Genomic DNA, 20,536 nt, shown 5'->3' with positions numbered 1-20,536 from the left:
TGTCACGATATGCTCAAATTCCTTGTTCATCTAGGATCATGAAAAGATTCCTTTTTCAGGTTTGCTCAATAGGATGAGCCGTCATTTTTTTTCTGAATCCTACCTTTGATTGCCGCAGATGGGGCTATTCGGTGGCACGTCAGTGGATCGTTTTTTGACAAACTAGGCAATGTTATAGCGGTGGTACACATCTTCTCTGGCCACGTAGCTCTCGTCTAGTCAATGTTATTGTTTGTTGCATCGAAATTCCTAGACGGCAAGCCTATCCCGCATTCTGAGCATTAGATGAGATCAGGATTGCCTTTTATTTGGTCATAAACACATCGCAAATGCATTCATTATCATAAGTCAAGCTTAACTCTCGTGTACATAATTTTTTTAAAGATGCTTGTGTGTATATCCCACGTTGGTTGCGAGAAGTACTACATTAGGACCACCAATGATACCATCATATATATGTCGAGCCTAACCCAAAAAGGAAGAAGATAATTAGTCCCTCATTATATATTTTCTCAATATTGCAAAATTGTCACTATTTACCCAATGGTGTAGACTCTAACTGATTTCTCAGTTGAACTCCAAGAACGTGCCCTCAGGGCCTGCTAATGCCGATTACCCCCATCCACGGATAACCCAACCTCCGAATCTCCTTCCCCCCAAACACAACATGGAATTCCTAATTTCGCAGGATTAGGAATCTAATGAACTGACATTCTGAATGGAGAGAGGAGCGCGACCTAGACGAAACCATATCATTGTTACACAGCGAGTTTGGAAGATTCAATGACAAAAAGAAAAGGGAAAAAGGATGTCGCAATAAAAGAAGAAAGCACAAATTTGCATACAAAAGTTAATCTTTTATCTGAAAAGAAGATAACCTTTCTGTATTGGAAAAGTTTCTGCTACCTTGCTATAGGGACACTGTTACAATGGATCTCCAAAGAGGTCACTTCAAAAGAACCGCTTGATTTGCTCACCAAAGACTCCTTCAACTCTGTCAATACATGATATATGTCCGGCCTATGAATCACCCTTGGTTGTGCACAAGACATAGCAATCTCCACCACTTTCCAAGCTGAGTTGATGTCGAATTCTCCTTGTAACCTTGGATCCATAACCCTTTGTATATCACCACTTTCAACGATAGGAATTAGCCATTCAAGTATGTGCATGAAGTGGCTGCCATCCCAGCCTCTCATTACCACAGGTTGGCCCGTGATTAACTCAAAAAGTACAATTCCAAAACTGTAAACATCGCTCTTCTTGTCACAGTTTCAGAAGATTGAAACCTGGGAGGATGAAAAATAATGATCTTATATCAAAGATAAAAAATCCTAGGCAATGTCAATATTTCTATGCAATTAAAGATCTTGAACTGAACTAGATCAATAATGTTGAGTTTTAGCACTTACTCGGGGCCTAGGTAGCCGAAAGTGCCTGCTGGATGAGTTGACACATGGGAGTCATTTTCAGTTGCAAAAGCTCTTGATAGGCCAAAATCAGCTATTTTGGCTCGTAAGTCTTCATTCAACAAGATGTTTGAAGTCTTCAAGTCTCTGTGGAGGATGGGTGGCTTGCAACCATTATGCAAATAATCCAAACCTGAAATTTTCGCAAAAACAATGTTAACAATGCCAAAGAAATGACGACAAAAGATCTACTGATTGTGGATATCTTAACATGTACCTTGTGCTGCATCCACAGCTATTTGTAGTCTCTTACTCCATGGCAAGACCTTCGGATGGTCCTCTGTTGGATGCATCTTAATGTTCCATATAAGCAAAATAGATTATTTTGCAAAAAAACTAATAGAGTAGATTAGACATACACACCTGATAAATGTTGCCTTAAATTTCCATTAGCCATGTATTCATATATTAATGCCACGTGCTTAGAATCATCACAATATCCAACCAGGGAAACCAAATTTCCATGGTGTACAATCGCTAAGAGTTGTGCCTGTGGTATCATGAGTGTGCATTATTATAATGTATACTGACAATAGTCTAAGAGGAAGTTAATGAACAATATATGCCTAAGTGTCAGCATAAGTTGATTTTCAAAGGAGGAGTGATTGCATCATCCTATCTAACCTCGGCATGAAATTCCTTGTACCCTTGCTTTGACAATTTAGAGCACATCTTCACAGCAACTACAGTGCCATTATCTAGTGTGCCAAGATATACCTTACCAAATCCACCTTCTCCAATCACTCGTCCAAAGTTCCCAGTGATTTTTGAAATCTATCCATACTTAAAAGGTCGATCCTTTAATCTCAGCGTTCTCTCACAAGATTCTGTAGCAAAAAGGTTCCCATGAGTATTGCAACTTCCACTTTGGATAGTGGATTTTCAAGGCAAATAACTCCAATTGCATCCTCAACAGTTAAAAAACGTACGCAAGGTTCTTCTGATCCCGTTTTAGGATCTTATTAATGGAGAAGAGGACAAAAATCAAGAGATTTGGGAAGGGATTCTCTGTCACTTGCCTTTGATATGCTAACATATAGATTCTTTTGCTTTGCTCAATACGAATAGATAAGTTCGAGATTGCACAATCAAACTTTCTTTGAGAGATCATTAGAATACTATGGACAAAACTTGTACTCTCAAGTTGTTATAAGTGCTTCCAATGCATTGCACAGTTACTCTTGAAGAGAAAAGTGAGAAACTTTATTGTGGATAAGTTAAGCTTAATAATGCACATTCTCTTTGTGATGTTGATGCGACGATGCTGTGGTGATCCCGTCTCTCTCTTCTCTCCATATTCTTGTGATCATTACGTAACTCATATTACTAGCATTGGAAAATTTTTATTAAAGCCTACTTTCCTTTATTCCTGATTGCAATATCAATGAGAATGTAACATGAGACACTTAAGGTGGGTGAGAAGAGATAGCAAGTTGCTAATTGGTATGTTCTAATATCCTAGAAAAGACATTGATAGAACTGTACCAAAGGAAAAGCAAAGTCAAGATTGTCGTTAAATGCAATGTAGATTACCTGCCATTTGTTTCTGTTTGATTAACCACATAATAGCCAAAGCACCAAAAAGAACCACAAAGAAGCCTGAAACGGATGTAACAACTGGAACAATGACGGTGTTTTGTTTCTTCTTATGCGGGCAAGGATCAGCTAGGCAAAGATTCGTGTTTCCTATCAAACTGCCACAAAGAATGAAGGAGTTGAACTGAAATTCCGATCAAAAAGTGTCCAAATTGATTTGACAAATGCTGATCACAATAAACAGAACATGTTGATAGTCTTTCCACCCTATAAAAGTCATATACAACTCAAAGAGAGAGAGAGAGAGAGAGAGAGAGAGAGAGAACCTCATGTATAAATTATTTTCCACAACCATTTTCTTAAGAGCTTCAGGAACTGATCCAATCAGGTTGTTTCCACTTAAATTTCTGCAAATATAGCCATGTTAAGAGATTTGTCCACCTTAAATCCTTTGCTGCTTCAGCTAGAGACATTAACTTACAGAAAGCTAAGATTTGGTAATTCAGCCAGAGTTTCCGGTATTTCTCCTGTAAGCTGATTGTCGGACAAATCTCTGGGAAAGAGCAAGTTTATAACACCTATTATGAAGTTAACCAGCTTCATAGCCAAAAGCAGGATATTTTCACATATTAAGGCAGTATTTCTACAAACTTATCCCTTAAAACACATCCTTGATTATCCAATCATTAGTTGACTCCTAGGGGGTGCTTAATCATGAGTGACACAACTTACAAGTATTCCATTGTTGATAGATGAGAAACATTAATTATTCAATCATGAGTTGACTCCCAAGGGTGCTTAATCGTGAGTGACACAACTTACAAGTATTCCATCATTGATAGATGAGAAAGTGATGGGACTATGTGGCCCATCAAATTGCTAGAGTTCAGTTTCCTGCGTCATAGATCAAAATAGAGGATCCTGTCATTGCCATCTTCATAAAGGGAGCATTTTTTTGGTACAATAAAGAAAAGCTTGTGCAACCAATTCTTTAGAATGAAAATATTTAGATCCTCCTGGTGTACATGTTTCAGGTACTGGAAGACCGACCATTAAGAATTGTCAATTTCATTCCTTGCATGGGTCTCACCATCTCCTTCTACTGTAATTTATGGTTATTTTTGGACCCAGAGTACCCAATAATCAGAGGACCTAATACTTGCTCACACACAACGCAATTTTAAATACTTATGACAAAATTGGAAACCTATAATATTGGTGAAAGTAAATACGGAAAGAACATAGCAATAGATCGGAAAAGAAGGGAGCATTTATTGCCAATCAACGAGTATATGACTTGTCATGACCCACCCATCTTTATGGAGCAACCTCCCAAAAGAAATACTCCAGATGGTGACTTTTTGGGGTGGGTGGTCGACTTAGAGATCAGTTATGAGCTCTCTCCAATAGCATGTGAAGCTTAGGGTGTCAAACACTCCCTCTATTAAAACATCGAAGTTCCAATCATGCCCCCAAAGAACTTGACAAAAGCATGACAAAGTTGTTGGTTTATCTGAGAATTCACACTGGAAGGTTGCATTCACCCTAAATGTTCTTTCTCATGGATACATAAAACCCTCCGTTTTCATGATGAACGAGAATACTTTTTAAGTTCACCTAAAAAGCCAGTTTTCAGCTAGAAAACCAGTATTATCTGAGAGACATTGTCAGGGGACTCACAGGGATATAATTCTTGGAGGATTTCCATAACTACAATTTAGACCATCCCATGTGAACTCGCTTGGTACGCATGGATCACCTTGCCAGCTTTCTCTCTTAATGTGATACGCTGCTTTGATATAATTGATAGCTTTCACTGCAGTTTATATCACAAGAAAGATCTATTATTCAAAGAGAAAAATAGAGATGCAAAAAGTGGTTGTGATCAAATACGGTTATGCAGACTTAATTTTTCAAAAGACTTGTAACATTCCAGGGCTTCAATTTGAAGAGACTCTTCAGCAATTACCAAGCAAAAAGTAGCCAAAGTAGGATATAAAGCATATAGCAGAGTAATACTTAGACACATCTGTTGATCCCAATAAAGCAACTATTGATCAGAGTTCACAAATAACTTAAGACCCACAGTGAAGACTAGTATAGTTAGCGTTGGCTTACCTAAATCTTGATTATTGACAACGAAATATCTGTGTACTTATTTATTGATGTCAATCGTAGCGCAACTGTACAATGCGTTTGAAACAATAAAAAATAGGTAGAAGAATAAAAACATACCATCATCTTGTGCTGTGGGTACATTTGGAAGATCAACAACCTTATAGAACTCCATGGCATTGAGGATAGGTGGATTTCCAGACTTATTCGTCGAATTAATTGAGACAATGATGAGCGGCCCGCTAACTAGAGTGGAAACTACAACCACTGGCTTTAAGTATTCAAGGCTCACTGTCTTGGTGAATTGATTATCGTTAATGTAAATTGTGAACTCCCTCTGCAGGCCGCTCAGTCTCTCAATCTCCATGAAATGTAAGTACACAATCCATGTCTTTGGCGGTGCCCATGGTAATGATCCCGCATCATTGGTCAGCGCTACATTTGTTGTCCACTGAAAAAACAAGGGATAACGCGAACTCGAACTCATTGTCCACTGTAAATACAAGGGAGAACTCGAACTCATTGTTCCTTGAGCGGTCTGAAGAACTTCCGAGGGAACCTTATATGCATTATTATTCTTAGATAAATCAATCACAGATGTGGTTTTCAGTCTGGTCCAGTTACTGAAGTTCTGAGGTGTCCAGATCCGATCATAAACGTCGTCAGGGTACCTGTGAGGCATTTCGACAAACAGTTTAAGTTAAGCAATTGACTGAGTGACTAACAATTGCCAACTCGGCAATTCATATGGATATGCAATAAAAATATTGAAGCTACTATATTCAACACATATACTAGCAAAAACCGATGCCTTTGTTGGGTTACCAAAAATCAAATATCTTGCTGGCAGTTAAATGCAAAACTTTTCAACCAAAATAAATGCAAAACTTGAAAATTGCAATGTGATGTGCAGATGATTATGTTTGTCAAAGATAAATTATTTGCCACGGACTTATATCACGTAGAGTGATAACTTGAAAATTGCAATATGATGTCCAGATGGAATTTTTATTTTCAAGTAAAAAATGGTTTGAATTGGATTGGAACTTACCTTATCCATGTGTAGGAATGCACGCCGATATGTTTTGGAAATTGAAAATTAACATATTACAAGAAAGTAAAATAAATATATTTATGATCAGTCCCTTACAGAATAGAATTTAATGTGACATCCTTGAAGCAACACTTAGGGAAGATACTGTTATCACATATTTACTATTAAAAGTGGACACACGTCGCGTGTATGCAAAAAGTATCATTTATAATTTTTTGCAAAATCATCTCATCATGACATATTTGAATTATTTTATTAATAGAAGAAATTATGGACCCAATTTAAAGTAATCGAACACATATATGGATAGAGAAAAGTATAATATGTTTATAAGATAGAAAAGATCTAAATTTAGACTGGAAATATGTTGAAGATATAATAAAATTATTAATTGAAGAATTGTCTACGTATAGAATATTTACAAGATTTTGGACAAGAAAAAAGGAGTGTGATGTCTTAAAAGTATAAAGTTTTATGTTTATAGACTTATACAATATATTTATCATATTTTCGCTAATTGAGAGAAGCTACACAATACAGAAACTAGTAGCGGGCAAACCCCATGCCAGGGGAATTCTACACAGGAAAAAAAAAAAAAGAATTCTCTCGAATTTTGTAAATAAAACACATATAATGAGTACCCTAAAATAAATAAGTAATATTATGCAATTCTCACTTTATTATATTAGTAAGTCATATTAATTTAATGAATTTGTATTAGCAAAGCGAAAAATAATATGGTTTCGTACTAATATTTGTGCAAAATGTATTGAATTTTTGAAGAAATTCATCAATGAGTTATCTTGCTATAATGGACTAACTTAGGTGTTTTTGATACGGACGCAAATTATTAAGTTTGATTGGTGTTAAAAGTGCAAGATTCCAAATGATTTTATTTATTTATTGCTTGGATCTAGTGGCTTTTCTGTTTCTCTTTTTATATTGTGTCATCATTTAGTGATTTTTGTTGTAATCTTTGACATCTAGGATCATTTCCTTCAACTATCTTTGTTGATCAGATTAGCAGATTGTTGTGTTGTAATTTGTTGATCTTTTCATGGCCTTTTTCATCTTTGCGGACTAGCGCCTTCAATAGTTTGTAGAATTAGGGATATGCAACCAAACTAATTCTACTCGGGAACCGAACTAGGCCGAACCAGCTTGAAAAATAGGTCTGGGAACCGATAAAAGAATAGGTTCCAAATTTTTGGAAACAGGTGGAATTGGTCTAGGACTAGGTTCCAAACCAGACTAGACTGTCCTGTTTTGGAATCGGTTTTGGAATCGGTTTTATAACCTAAAATGCCAAAGTCCTCATTTCCCTTTCCTCTAAATTCTAACCTTTGGACTCCTTCATCCTTTATTCTTCGAAATTCCTTGCCAGTCTTTCTTTTTCCCCTAAATTTTTATGGATTAGGTTACATGTTTGAACTTTTTATTGTTTATAATTGTACATGACTACGTATTCATCTTATGAATTGTTATTTTTTTGTGGATATGGATTTATGTCGTTCATCTTAAACTTTAAATCATTTTTGTCACTCAAAGCCTTTTATGATTTTGCTGTAAAAACAAAACTAAAAACGGAATAGAAAAAAAAATAAAATAGGTTTTCGAGTAGACCTTGGAACCGGACTAGAAAAATAGGGTAGGTTCTAAACTGGTTCCAGACAAACATGATAAGTTTCAGAGTCCAAAACTGAGAACTGGTTATAACAGGTACGAAACCTAACCACCCTAGAACCAATTACCCCATGCAGAATGACAAAAATTCGACGAGGAAAGACCGAATCTTTCTTTTACTACTGATTACTATTCATTTGTATTTTAAAATGAATTGATCACCTGACTCGTGCCACCAAGCTTCCTCCCAGGTCGAACCGCCCACGGGTTTGCAAGAGCCCAAATCCCGATGAATAGATACCATCGTCCAAAGCTCTTAGTTCCAACGCCGAAATAAAGGGCACTCCATTGCCAGTGTTCACAAGACACACACGTATATCATCTACCTTGGGCACATACATGATCTCTTCGACACCAAAAATGTAGTCCACCGTGGCCCAATAATTAACATTGATGTACAGGTCGAAAACAGGACGCCTGTTGAAAACAGGAGCCTCGGGATCCTCATTATAGTTCTTGTACCAAAACCATGCCCTAATATAGTAGGTTCTGTTTTTGCCTTGGTCTGGTCTCAAAGTATAACAATTCATCCTTCCATCGGGAAAAATCCTTACATTGTTCAAATACTGTCGAATATCTTGAAACGATGTGCCGGATGTCTGCATGTTTTTCCCGGAGTCAACGAACCCATCATCCATTTTATATGCTATATTAGTGTTCTCATCGGTGTAGTCATGGGATGCCCCACAATCGATGTTGATAAAACCTTGTAAGTTTAGAAAAAGGAAAATGTCAATGAAATAGAACTGCGATTTTTCTATTTGGATTATTGGAACAAGTTCAATGAATCTTGACCTTTCACACAACTCCATAGAGAGAGAGAGAGAGAGAGAGAGAGACCTGGCTGGGCTTGGACCACAAGGACAAGTGTTGAAGCTAAAGAAGCAAGCAGCGCAAATGAGAAAGCTGTAATTGATCTTTCCATTGTCATCAAGCAGTGGAGATTGTCGAAGAGAGAAGTGTGAGGAAGATATATGCATGCAGGCGTTCTATTAATAACGTGAGCTCCCCAGACAACCCACATCATCTTTTTGATTCGTACTCGGGCGATAATTATTTAAATTATTTTCTTCTTCCATTGAGAATATCAGCAGTATAGAAAGTAACACCCCACCCCCAAGCAGTGCTCGTAATTGACGGAGACATGGCTACAACACAGGAAGACCAAGATTTGCAGCTAGGACTTCGTCTATAGCCCAAGAAGACCAAGACTTGCTTGTAATTCACGCCCCACGCAGTGCTCGTAATTGACGGAGACATGGCTACAGCACAAGCAGACCGAGACTCGTAGCTAGGTCTTTGCCGGCAAATGTATCAAAGTTTAAGTACCAAAACATATGTCAATCGACAGCTTTTCTTACACGGATCATTATTATAATACACTCTGAAATTAGCCTTTTTTACCATGCTGGAGACATCTGCCATGAAAATTATATGGTAAATTATGAGATGAATTGTCTGATAATAATAAAATGTTGGTTTCGTAATTTCATGTCGTGGTTTTCACTTTGATATATTTTTACTTGTTGCCTAACCCGGAAACTTTTTTTTTTTTTGTGGTCGGAAAGATACTTCATTGAAATGCTAACCTGAAAATGGATTACAAGCAATTCCAAATTCAAGACATAAAATTAACCAAAGGGAATGAGGGGGACAAGCAACCCAGTTAGGCCTAACCTGGAAATTTATTTGGACATATACTAAACTAAATTCTATGTAGAAAACAAATTGGACATTACCCGTAAAGTGGGCAAAAAATGGGAAAAAGTGCCGGGGAAAAATGAAAATTCCCAACTTTGCTCAATTGGACTTAAAGGAAGAGTATGTTTTTCTGCATAGTGAAATTGGGGAAAAATGTTGAACAAGAGTCATCCCGATCTACGTTTGACGAGAACAGAATAGTCATTTTGGCCCCTTTTGAAGGAATTCGACCTTTTTTATTTTTGGCCATACACAAAACGTGTGCCATTTGCTGGTACTATGAATGTGAATACAATGTAAAATTATTAAAATATCATCATTCAATGCCATTCCCACAGCATTATTTCATACCAACCAAACACAAGAATCCCTGTTCCATTTTATTTCCATATTTTACGAAACAAAAATATCGGCATAGTCACGCCATGCCATTGCCTGATTCCCTTCCACTCTGCCATATCAAACCCAACATTACATACAATGGCACATTAGTAAAGTAATTTCAATGCCAATGATCTTCCCAAAGGACAATTACCAAAATGTCATGGTTGAATTTTCCATGGAATATCTTGATCATTGGAAGAAAAGAAATATCAAGATTAATATTGAGGAGTCACCAATCCTATTGAGATTGTTTTTTTTATTAATAAGTAGAGATTATTTAGGAGTTTCAAATAATCCGACGTGGACTTCGATGGAATTTATTGGAAGATATTTTGTCCCAAAAAGCAAAGATACACATAAAAGTACTCCAAATTATTTTATCCAAAAAAAAAATTATTTTATCCAATAAGGAGATTGCAGTGAATATTGATCCCTATACTTCTCGAGCACGATGATGGCGTTTTCACTTTGTTTCCCAGAGAGCTCTCGCTTTCGACGCGGCTTCTTTTGGCCATAAAGCCTGAAGGCATCATGCTAAATTCGAAGGTGTTAGAATAGTTAGCATTGATTTCACAAACTTTCTATACGCAAAGTCTCACATTATCATAATTGAAATTAGATCGTTTGTTCATATATAATCATTTACCAAGATATCATCAACTCAAGCCTCTAGTAAGTAGGTCATAAAATTCTGAGGGTATAACCGTGTAATATTTTATTTTATGCTATTTTTGCACTTCATCGGGACTATACATGCATATATAATGTAATAAACCAATTTTACGACTTGTTACGACATTTTTTTGTACATTACGACAAAACGGCGTTATATTGTTTAGCACGGCAACTGTTCATAGAAGTTATCATTCATGGTGATCAATTACTACAATGAAAAGTAAAATACACCTGTAATTTGTTGACAAATGTAATCGCACCAATTGAGTTGGGTAATTGTGATGAGCATATCAGTCTATGTAAACTAATTATTGTTATTTGGTGTGTATAAAAATACCCGAATAGGATGGGAGGAATATCACGCTTCATGCAAATTAGGATTACTTGATTGCTCGATGGATTCCATAGATCCGATTATCATGGGAAGAAAAACCAAATACATAAATAAATAATGCTTTTATGTGGAAATATTGTCTGATCTGTTCTAAATCTATTATGCGGGTGCCAATTCAGTGCTAAATTTTTCGATTTTACCAAATTAATCCTAAACATCTTAGCGAATTCCAATATACAGCAAATTTTCCCAAGAAATTAGTGACGTAGCGGTTTGCGAAGTAAGAAGGCACAAATTATCCAGAATGATTATAATGGAATTTCATGTGAAAGTTTATAACTCAATTAGTAAAGTTGGAAAATTTATGATTGAACTAGCATACATACAATAAGTATAGCATTGATTGGATAATTTTTCCATTCTCTACCGTTGGCAATGGGACTTACACAACGTACAATGTAAGACAACCGAGAAGAACAACATGGCATGGAGACTTGCCAAGATGTTTCGCTAATTAACAGTGGAGGGGACTTGACCTGCGCGTGGATGGATGAAATGAAAAGCAGATGCCCACTCACTTATTCTTACAAAGTCATCGTACCGGAGAATAAATGTGTTGAGCCATATTTTGGCAATGGGAAAATAGATGTTTCGATGTGAAATACGATGAGGAAGGTGATCAAGACTCGATTTAGGTCAGGAATGTGATGACCATCCGATTCTTGCTTTTCAATAGTCCATCAACTCCAGCGCGATCGAGTTCACAAGACAATGGAGAAAAAAGGTCGGCGTCTCTCGTTCAAAATACACTGGTTTAAAGTATTTAGCCTTGAAGGTCGATTTGGCTTGGCATCTTGGAAGGTAAGTTGTGACTTGCTTGACTAGCCCCCAAGATGTAATATTTAAATCTTTTTGACCAAGTCAAAAAGATAGTGGTATGATCCGAAAAAAAGAAAAGGAAAAAGGAAAAGAACAAAGAACGGGCATGTTCAGCGTAAGGAACCGAGACACTCGGGGAAAAGAAAGAAGGAGGGAGAGAAAGTGAAAGGAAAGAAGAAAGAAGAGGAAAGGGAAAAGAGAAGGGGTTTCGCACCACAAAGACCTCGACAAACCAATTTGACTTCGTATCACAACGTCCGGTAAGTGCTCACACCCTTTATTTATCTAATTAAAGTAATATTTGGGGTTAGGGCACCAATTTGGAATTTTGTGGATTTTGAACTATGAGTTTCGACTAAGTAGTCATTGAGTTGCAAAAATATATAGAAATGATAGTTTATGATACTGTGGAACAGTAGAATTTTACAAAACTCAATTTGAACTTATGATTTGTTCAAAACAAAATTTTGAAATTGACCACAAGTGGTGGATGGTGTGCGACCAGTGGCTTTTGGACCGAAATTCAACAATTTTGGACTCAATTTTGGGTCAGCCAAGTTATGGATAAAAAGATCTTCCTTTTGAATGTAAGCTTGCCAGAAATGTTGTTCAGTGGAGAGAGTTACAGCATAATTGAGTTTCGCGCTCAACTTTCGCGTTGCAGATAATTTTGAATATCTACATTGGTTGAAAGTTTTGTTGAGGAGTCCTTTCGTTAGCTTTAAGATAGCCGTTTTATAATTGTTGTGGCATTTTAAACAGATTTTATTGTTAACATCTAAATTTTAGCTATTTTATTCAGTCATTTTATATTAAAGTTACGATAGGCAATAGACATTTCACGGCATCTAAATAATGATAGCGTTCAGAATTACTTTATCTGCATTAAGCATGTCACAGGGACAAAATGGATGATGATCACTTTGACCGATTTAGTCCACGTTTAAAAGAATTGCACTCAAAGATCGGGTTATATATAGACGCATTCAAAGATTATAGATTTCTATAATCTTTAAGGGAAAAGTGGAGAAATTGATCAAGTTCGGTGAAGTCAAACAATGTTCGGCGTCCGAAATTCAAGCGGTGGAGATTAAAAGCTAAAGTAAAACGGGAAAGGAATTGGCTGTAATCAGGAAACGAATTCTGGAAAGATTGGAAGCTGAATTAGAAAATCGCGGGGGCAATAAAGATCAATAACGGATAATGGCCAGAGCAATTAACGGAAAGAATGAAGCTGACCGAGGAATCGGTAATGGAAGTGAGCGAATTTGGACGCGTTCGCGGGAATATGAGTAGAAGGTAAATGGAAACCAAAAGATTTGAATTCCAAATCTGAAAGTGAATTAGAGAAATTCACGACCGATTCTCGTGTGACAAATTGAGCCAAAAATCAGCGATTTTTGGACATCATCCCTATCGTTGAATCCATCAACTTCCATGCTTTACATGCCCAGACACACCAGGTGAAAGGAAAGTAGCCAGAGTTGAGGGTGAGAAGTCGTGAGGAATGGACCAATAAAAACGGTGAATCTCACTCAAGGCGGTTTACGTGGCGCGCTCTTGTAACAATCCTCCTATCCAGCACGTTGCCTCGTCCCTACTGTCTATCGTCGTCCCTCCAAGGCCCCGCTTGCTGGCCGTTGCAACTCTAACATCACCACCGGTCACCGACGCAAGCTTATGTCCACGATTTTTACCCTTCTAGCAATCCTGGTGATTCTCATTGACGTCCAGCAGGATCCCCAGAGGTACGGGTGAGCCTCTACAAGCAAGTGTACCATAGAAAGCAAATACATAAATAAATAATGCCTTTCTGTGGAAATATTATCGGATCAGCTGTAAATCTATTATACAGATGCAAATTTAGTCCTAAATATTTTAGTGAATTCCAATATATAGCCAACAATTTGCAATGTAAGATGGCACAAATTATCCAAAAGGACTACAATGAAATTTCGTACAAAAGTTTATCACTCAACTGAGAAAATTGGAAAATTTATGATTGAATTGAAAGCCGTACAATAAATTTAGCATTGATTGGGTAATTTTTCCATTTCTTGCCGTTGGCAATGGGACTTACACAACGTACAGCATAAGACAACCAAGAAGAAAAACATGGCATGGAGACTTGCCAAGATGTTTAGCTAATAAACAATGGAGGGGACTTGACTTGCGCTTGGATGGATGAGAAGAACAATACGGCATGGAGACTTGTCAATATGTTTCGCTAGTAAACAATGGAGGGGACTTTACTTGCATTAGGCTCACTTTTTCTTATAAAGTCATCATTTGAGTGAATAAAGTGTGTCAGGCCATATTTTGTCAAGATGTTTCGCTAATAACCAATGGAGGGGACTTGATTTGTGCTTGGATGGATGAGATAAAGAGCAGATGCCCACTCACTTTTTCTTATAATGTCACCATTTGAATGAATAAAGTGTGTCGGGTCATATTTTGGCAATGTAAAAACAGATATGAGGGGTGACCAAGACTCGGTTCATGTCGTGAATGTGATAACCTTTTGATTCTTGCTTTTCAATATTCCACCAACTCCAGCACAATCGAGTTCACAAGACAATGGAGAAAAAGGGTCGGCATCTATCATTTAAAATCCATTGGTTTAAAGTATTTTGCCTTGAAGGTGGATTTGATTTGGCATCTTGGACAGTAAATTGCGAATTGCTTGACTAGCTCCAAAATGTAATATTTAAATCTCTTTGACTAAGTTTCAGCATAAAGAGACTGAGAGAGAGAGGAAAGAAGAGAGAAGAGGAAAGGGTAATGAGGAGGGTTTTGCGCCACAAGAACCTTGTCAAGCTGATTTGATTTCTATCGCAATGCCCAATAAGTGGTTGCGTCCTTCGTTTATCTAATCGGAGTAATATTTGGGGTTAGGGTATCAATTTGGGGTTGTATGGATTTTGAACTACGAGGTTAGATTAAGTAGTTGGTAAGCTACAAATATATATAGAAATAACGGGTTAGGGTGTTAGGAGCCATAGGATTTTATAGAACTTGATTTAGACTTACGATTTGCTCAAAATTTTGTAGTTGACCATGATGAGTAGTGCGCGATCAGTGTCTTTCAGACCGAAATTTGACAGTTTTGAGCTTGATTTTGGGTCGACCAAGTTATGGGCCTTCTAGTGCTTCAAAAGATCTTCCTTTTGACTTAAGCTCATTATAGCATGACCAAGTTTCGCGCTCAATCTTCGTGTTATAGATAATTTTAAATATCCACATTGGTTGAGAGTTTTCTTGAGGAGTCTTTTGTTAGCGTTAAGCTTAATATAGCCATTTCGTAGTTGTTATAGTATTTTAAACTTTTTTTTTTATTGTCGACACCTAAATTTTAGTTATTATATTTAGTTGTTTTACAATAAAGTTACCATAGACATTAGACATTCCTTGTCATCTAAATAATGAGTGTTTAGAATTACTTTATTTGCATTAATCATGTTAGGGAGACAAAATGAATGATGATCAATTTGACCGATTTAGTCCACCTTTAAAAAAATCGCACTCAAAGATTGGGTTACGTATGGACGCATTCAAAGATTATTTCTATCATCTTCGAGGAAAAGTGGAAAATTTGGTCAAGTTCGGTGAAAACAAACAACATTCAGCATCCCAAATTCAAGCGGTGGAGATTAAATGCCAAAGAAAACTGTGAAAGGAATTGGCTCTAATCAAGAAACACATTCTGGAAAAAGATTGGGAGCCAAATCCGAAAATCTGGGGGGCAATAAAGATCAATAACGGATAATGGCCGGAGCAATTAAGGGAAAGAATCAAAGCTGGCCGTGGAATCGTGAATGGAGACGAGCGAATTTGGACGCGTTCACTTCCACATCATCCCCGTTGTCGAATCCTCCTATCTAGCACGTTGCCTCGTGCTTGCAGTCTCTCGTCGTCCCCCCGTGGCCCCGCTTGCTGGCTTTGCAACTCTAACATCGTCACCAGTCACCGACGTGAGCTTATGTCCACGTTTTTTTCCCTTCTAGCGATCCTGGTGACTCTCATTGACGGCCGGCAGCAGCCCCAGAGGTACGGGTGTGCCTCTATAAGCGTGCCCGCATGTCCTTACATTTTTTATGTTCCTGTCCCGACCGCTCCAGTGAAGTTCAGCAATCTCCAGCGTGTTGCAATCAATCCCGGCCCTCCTCATCATTGCGCCCAGCAAATCTAGACCATAGCCAACACTACGCAGAGCTCCCTCACTGCACTTCCAGCGAACGACATCAGCTTCCCGACGCGATGTCCCTACAGCGAAAGGCTAGCACCCATCCCGTACCGTCGGCGTCCAGCGCTCGTCTGCGGAGTCGTTTTATTCTATCCCATGTGAGGATTTAATCGATGGTCAAAAGAAAGCAATTGGTTAAGAAAGCAAAAAGACCAGAAGTGGGCGTAATTGGACTGAGTGGAATATCTAAAGTGTAGCCATGGTCAACGAAGGAAGATTCAACGTGGGTTCTATCGAGAGCAGAGCACATTCCAACGTGAAGCTATGGAGGCGACAAGACAAAAACGGGAAAAATGACTCGTTGAAAGAGAGATCGACCAAGTTGTGCGCATAAATCCTTTTCGCGTCCATCATCGCTAGGTCATCCATACCTGGCGTCCTTTCCTCTTTGCATTCCCGCGGCCTCCCCCAACGGTATACCGCAAGGTCCATTATCCACGGCTTTTCCGGAGGCTTCATCAACAGCAGTTCTCCTTTGGTGACTACCCCTCTCCGTCGTGAGTCCCTTGGCGTCACTAGGTTGAACCTAATCAATGTAAGGTTAAGGTTGGTGTAAAGTTTTGGTTATTAAGTTCCACTGAATAGTTTCAATTGCAGGTCATTAGTTGATAGAACCTTAGGTTGTTCTGATTCCCTTGCTTGTTTCCATCATTATTATGTGTCATTGTCACATGTACATTTACAGCTTAGGGTGCATTTATGATTAACATTTTAGGGTTTCCGTAGTTAGAGCAATGCATGTTAATTTTAGGATGCATGTAGACCTAGGATTATTAGTATATTTTATTAAATAAAAAAACTAAACAAAAACAGTCATTAAAGCTTTAAATAGATTGCATGTGGACTTAGGATGCGTTAGTCTCGTATCCTGTAATGCTTGCCATTTAGGAAATCATGCATTCTAGGTTGATTTCTAGTAATTAAGCCATATAGATAATGTTAATTAATAATTTTTTTATATGTATCATCCACCCGGCACATAGTTCTGTATTAATGTCTGGTTCATTAAGTCATATTATAGTTCTTCGATTTGCTGTTTTCAGAAAATGAAAATAAAAATAGCATTTCAGGTAATCTGCATCGTAGGATTAGTCCATGATTAATTCTATCTCATGTCGTAGCATCCCCGACAAGAAAACCTAAAAAGAATCAATTGACAACGCATCCTAGTTACTCACATAGCTTAAGTCATGCATTAGTCACATTCATCAACCTTTTCATGCGTAAAATGCATTCGTCATTGCGCGTTCGTTTCCCAAATCTAAGCTTGCAGAACCCCTCTCTTGATGGGTGACAATTAGGGATGCTCATTTGTTCCAGATTCTTTAATCTTTCTAGTAATATTTTTACTGTTTTGATTAATGAATATTTAGTGACATAAGATAAAAATTGACCCAAATTGCATGCAAAAACATTTTCGAAATAAATAGAATAAGTATCAAAATGGGCATTAGATTAATCTAGCGTAACAAAATCCCTGAATTCATGAATCTCTCATTGCAAAAGTAAAATGTAGTCCCAAATTTTACTTGCGTGCCTGTTCGACCCATAACCAATTAGTGGCGGCTCCAAAAGTTTAGTTTAATCACAATCAAATTAAGTACCAAATTGTGATTCATATGGCTTAGCAGAGTCTGTAATAAACGCAAGCAATGGCCTTGTGAGAGGAACTGTCATGCCCCAAACCCAAGTACGCTAACATCCCTTAGCGGTTGATTAAAAATGCGACATCCTAGGACGTGTTGCCGACCCATTCTTTTTATCTTACGATTGTACACATGCGAAAGCGACTAAATCAAACACTCAGTCAATCAACAGTAATAGGGATAGTAATGTTGGACGCAAATTGCGCAACCCCAAGATCTCCATAACCAGAACAAGAACATGAATAATTGAGTAGAAAGATTAACGCACCTGTTTTGGGATCCATCAAACATAAAGCGAAAGCAGAAAAAGGATTACCCACATATATCAAGGGAATCCACGCATCAAGTCCTTCTCCTCTATTGCCCTCCGTATCACTGGCTCAATGAGGCGGCCCCCCTCACGTTTAGTGTTAGGTAAACGCCCCTTAGGTGATGATACATATGAGAATTAGGGTTAGAGGAGAGACTTGAGCACTATTTATAGAGTTTCCAACTAGTCCCCCTCATTATGGGCAGGCTCAACTCGGCCCACACTAGCCAGCCCATATTAGACTAATTAAAAACCTTATATCTCTCTTTAGACCAACCCTGTTTTACGGTAACCGTAAAAACAGTAAATTACAATATCAATTAATTTAGTCTACATTAAGAAAACTCTTACATTCTCCCACTTGGACTATATTAATTGAAATCATACCGTATGTGCGCACATTTGGTCTAGAGATAATTCTTAATAGTCAATCTTATCCCATAAAGTCTTAAACACCGAATCATGGCGGTAATCGCATGTATACACACGTAGCCTTCCATGGTCACGAATGTTCTCAACTTTATTGATATGGATTCAATATGGTAGTGTGTCAAATGGATAACATCTCTCATAGAGAGATCCCATTTGTCAGTCGCCATTCTCTTACCTTAGGTGTCACAAAAACTTGTGCCACAAGAGAATGCTTTATGGTTTTAATGAACCCACATATGTCTTGTCCTTATGGTTAATCTTTCTTTATGTATCACAAGACATATGCACAAGGCTAATAACTGGATGCCCGGATGCCCCTAGCCTTCACTCAAGATTTATACAATCCCTTGAGACTTTATCAATATGCATTCAACATAATAACAATACATTCAAAATATTTTATTGAATGCAAAAGTTGATACATATCAAACCGTTACAAAGTATAATGAATACAGATGAAATCTTTATCAGAGTAAAGACAAGATAGCTCCCACTAAACAACAGTATCCGAAGATACTCCACTAAACAACAGTATCCGAAGATACTCCTAGGCCCATGCTAATGACATGTCACTCAAATACACATGGGCGTAGGCCTTTAGTTAGTGGATCTGTAACCACATCATCTGTGATCATATGTTATATTATAAGTCACATTTCTATACCATTTCTTTATGGTAAAAATATTTGACCACCATATATTTAGACCCCTTGAGACCTCTGTAATAAATAAATAATACTACAAATTTGTTATTTCAATACAATTGTATGGGTCTATCCATAAAGTTAAAACAATTAACTCCTTTCATGAGGTTTTGAAGCCTAAAAAAATGTTACTAACACTGCTTACATAGTAGAAGATGACATAAAACTTTATTTACTACACTTACTACTAACATAAATATGTATTATGTTGTTGATTGCATGTCATCAGAACAGCCAACAAAGTTTACATCTAAATACCCCACTAACTGCAAGAATTGAACATGTCTATAAATTAACATATAATCTTTTGTTTTCTTTAAGTACATTTAAATCTTCTTGGCAGCAACCCAGTGATCGCGTCTTGGATTTGATCGATATCTGCCTAGAAGTCCCGTCACAAAGACAACATTTAGTCTAGTGCAAATTCGAGCATACATTATACTTTTAAGTGCACTGACAAGGTACACCATTTAATTAGATTTTCTCAATATCTAAATAAGGACAATGTGATAGATTTAGTCCATCACCCTTAACAACAGGAGCAATTCTTGGCTTGCAATGATGTATATTGAATATTTCCAATATACAATCATCAAATGTCCTCCGAGAAAATCTAATATAATATGGCAACACCAATCCTTACAGACCTCAGTACAAAGGATATAAGATGTCTCAATGTTATAACTTGTAAGCAAAACATCATGTACATAAAGTATGAGAAAAAATAAATTTCCTCCCACTAACCTTGCAGTACATTGAATTACTTTGTTCTCAATTGAACAAGATAATAACACTATGAAACTTTAATAATATTGTCTGGAAACTTGCTTAAGACCATGACTAAGAACTTTTCAGTCTACATACAAGTTTACTTAAATCTGCTGCAAAATCATCCAGTTGTACTATATAGATTTTGTATTTATTTGGCGTAACTCCATATCAAAATAAATTATTAATGTCACATTCATTCTGAAAGAATCTTTAAAAATACTAGAAAGAAATATTTATTTCTTCACTATAAACAACCCACCCCTCTTTTAGAGTGAAAACTTTAGTTACCAATTTGGCTTTAAATTCCACAATCTTTCTTTGAAATTCTTTTAATTTGGTACGCCAATTTGCAACTAATGAACTTGTAATCTTTAGGCAAGTAAGTTAGTTTCCAAACACTATGATGTTTCATAGATTGTATATCACCTTCTATGGCATCTAATCACATACTTGATTGAGAATAAGAAACGACATTTATAAATATGTCATTACATCAACCATATAATCGATATTGTAATCATGCTCTCACAAATAGACTATATAGTATGATGATATAACTTATTGTCTTTCCCTAACAAATCTCCTTAATAAAGTTACGAT

The 20,536-nt window shown here is 37.1% G+C and overlaps 1 pseudogene; it reads right to left on the bottom strand.

The window, feature by feature from the left end:
- Positions 1 to 902: 902 nt before the first annotated feature.
- On the bottom strand, positions 903 to 8,782 carry LOC108955136 (annotated as a pseudogene).
- Positions 8,783 to 20,536: the final 11,754 nt, after the last annotated feature.

This window comes from Eucalyptus grandis, chromosome 9, assembly GCF_016545825.1.
Source record: "Eucalyptus grandis isolate ANBG69807.140 chromosome 9, ASM1654582v1, whole genome shotgun sequence".
Classification (NCBI taxonomy): Eukaryota; Viridiplantae; Streptophyta; class Magnoliopsida; order Myrtales; family Myrtaceae; genus Eucalyptus; species Eucalyptus grandis.
The sequence above is the reverse complement of the archived record's forward strand: the minus strand, read 5'-3'. Positions and strand labels throughout refer to the sequence as shown.